General features: G+C 36.9%; 1 non-coding gene across 1 annotated transcript; it reads right to left on the bottom strand.

Annotated features, from left to right (window-relative positions):
* Nucleotides 1-2,056: 2,056 nt before the first annotated feature.
* LOC120364402 (U6 spliceosomal RNA) lies at nt 2,057-2,159 on the bottom strand. Its single transcript, XR_005579664.2, has one exon. It is a non-coding gene; the product is annotated as a U6 spliceosomal RNA (small nuclear RNA).
* Between the last annotated feature and the right edge of the window lie 752 nt (nt 2,160-2,911).

Here is a 2,911-nt window from a genome sequence, read left to right as displayed (position 1 = left end):
CATTCTCCTTGGTTTCTAAGAGCATCTTTATTTCTGCCTTCATTTCATTGTTTACCCAGTCAACATTCAAGAGTCGGTTGTTCAGTTTCCATGAAGTTGTGCGGTTCTGAGTTAGTTTCTTAATCCTGAGTTCTAAATTTGATTGCACTGTGGTCTGAGAGACTGTTTGTTATGATTTCTGTTCTTTTGCCTTTGCTGAGGAGTGATTTACTTCCAATTATGTGGTCAATTTTAGAGTAGGTGTGATGTAGTGCTGAGAAGAATGTATATTCTGTGGATTTGGGGTGGAGAGTTCTGTAAATGCCTATTATGTTTGCTTGGTCCAGGTCTGAGTGCAAGTCCTGGATATGCTTGTTAATTTTCTGTCTTGTAGATCTGGCCAATTTTGACAGTGGAGTGTTAAAGTCTCTCACTATTATTGTGTGGGAGTCTAAGTCTCTTTGTAGGTCATTAAGAACTTGCTTTATGTATCTGGGTGCTCCTGTATTGGGTCCATATATATTTAGGATCATTAGCTTTTCTTGTTGCATTGATTCTTTTACCATTATATAATGCCCTTCTTTGTCTCTTTTGATCTTTATTGGTTTAAAGTCTATTTTATCAGAGACTAGGATTGCAACTCCTGCTTTTTTTTTTTTTTTTTTTTTTTTTTCTCTCCATTTGTTTGGCAAATCTTCCTCCATCCCTTTATCTTGAGCCTATGTGTGTCCTTGCATGAGAGATGGGTTTCCTGAATACAGCACACTGATGGGTTTTGACTTTTTATCCAATTTGCCAGTCTGTGTCTTTTGATTGGGGCATTTAACTCATTTACATTTAAGGTTAATATTGTTATGTGTGAATTTGATCCTGCCATTTTAATGGTAGCTGGTTGTATTGCCAGTTAGTTGATGCAGTTTCTTCATTGTGTCTATGCTCTTTACCATTTTGTACATTTTTGGAGTCACTGGTACTGATTGTTTCTTTCTATGTTTAGCGCTTCTTTTAGGAGCTCTTGTAAGGCAGGCCTGGTGGTGATGAAATCTCTCAGCAATTGCTTGTTTGTAAAAGATTTTATTTCTCCTTTGCTTATGAAGCTTAGTTTGGCTAGGTATGAAATTCTGGGTTGAAACTCCTTTTCTTTAAGGATGTTGAATATTGGCCCCCACTCTCTTTTGGCTTGTAGTGTTTCTGCTGAGAGATCTGCTGAGTCTGATGGGCTTCCCTTTGTAGGTAACCCAACCTTTCTCTCTGGCTGCCATTAGCATTTTTTCCTTCATTTCAACCATGGTGAATCTGACAATTACATGCCTTGGGATTGCTCTTCTTGAAGAATATCTTTGTGGTGTTCTCTGTATTTCCTGGACTTGAATATTGGCCTGCCTTTCTAGGTTGGGGAAGTTCTCCTGGGTAATATCCTGAAGACTGTTTTCCAGCTTGGATTCATTCTCTCTGTCACATTCAGTTACACCTATCAAATGTAGAATAGGTCTTTTCACATCCCATATTTCTTGGAGGCTTTGTTCATTTCTTTTCACTCTTTTTTCTTTAATCTTGCCTTCTCATTTTATTTCATTGAGTTGATCTTCAGTCTCTGATATCCTTTCTTCTGCTTGGTCAATTCAGCTATTGAAACTTGTGTATGCTTTGCAAAGTTCTTGTGTTGTGTTTTTCAGCTCCATCAAGTCATTTATATTCTTCTCCAAGCTGTTTATTCTCATTAGCATTTCATCTAATCTTTTTTCAAGGTTCTTAGTTTCTTTGCATTGGGTTAGAACATGTTCGTTTAGCTCAGAGAAGTTTGTTATTATCCACCTTCTGAAGCCTTTCTGTCAATTCATCAGACTCATTCTCCATCCAGCCTTATTCCCTTGCTGGTGGGGAGTTGTGATCACTTGGAGGAGGAGAGGAATTCTGTTTTTTTTTTTGTGTGTGTGTGTGTGTTTTTATCCTTTTTGTGCTGGTTTCTTTCCATCTTCATGGATTTATCTACCTGTGGTCTTTGTAGTTGGTGACTTTTGGATGGGGTCTCTGAGTGGATGTCCTTTTTGTTGATGCTGAAGTTGTTTTTTTCTGTAAAAATATGGAATGCTTCATGAATTTATGTGTCATCCTTGCTCAGGGGTCATGCTAATCTTATGTGTATCATTTCAATTTTAGTATATTTGCTGCCAAAGCGAGCACTACTTAAAACTTTTAAATAACTTTGAGAGGGTTGAGAAGTTGTTAGCTGATCAGATATTGGAGTAAAATAGTTCAGTTAGCTTGCCTTTGATCTATTCCTACCTTTGACCAATGAAAGCTTTTAAAAAATTTCAACATTTTAACATGAAAATTTTCAAATATACAGAAAAATTCAAATAGTTATGCAATGTACAGCCATATGTGTATTATATTTATGTATGAGAGTCCTGTTGCTCTTATACAAATTACCATGAATTTAGTGGCTTAAAAAAACACAAATGAATTCTCTTACAATTCTGATGGTCAGAGGTCTAAAATGAGGCTTATAAAAAATCGAGGTACTAGCAGGATGTGTTACTTCTGGAAATTCTAGGGGTATCTATTCCTTGCCTTTTCTAGCTTTTAGAAGATGTGTATATTACTTGGCTTGTGGCAACATCATCCTTTGCTTCTGCAGTGATACCACTTTTTCCATCTCTGTCCTTCTCTCAGGATCCTCCCTCTTTAAAGACCCTGAGATTACATTGCCTTCATTCTGATAGTCCAAGATAATCTTTGCATTTTAAGATTCTAAATCCCATCTGCAAAATCCCTGTTGTTGTGTAAGGTAACATATTCACAAGTTTTAGGGAGTAGGGTGTATACACGTTTGGGGATCATTATTCAGCTTACTGTAAGCTACCTCCTATGTTTTAACATTGGCATTTTGCTTTATTACATAGCTGTGTCTTCATTCCCGTGTTTGGCT

This window comes from Saimiri boliviensis, chromosome 5 (assembly GCF_048565385.1).
Source record: "Saimiri boliviensis isolate mSaiBol1 chromosome 5, mSaiBol1.pri, whole genome shotgun sequence".
NCBI classification, from domain to species: Eukaryota; Metazoa; Chordata; class Mammalia; order Primates; family Cebidae; genus Saimiri; species Saimiri boliviensis.
This window is presented reverse-complemented; position numbering and strand designations above follow the sequence as displayed.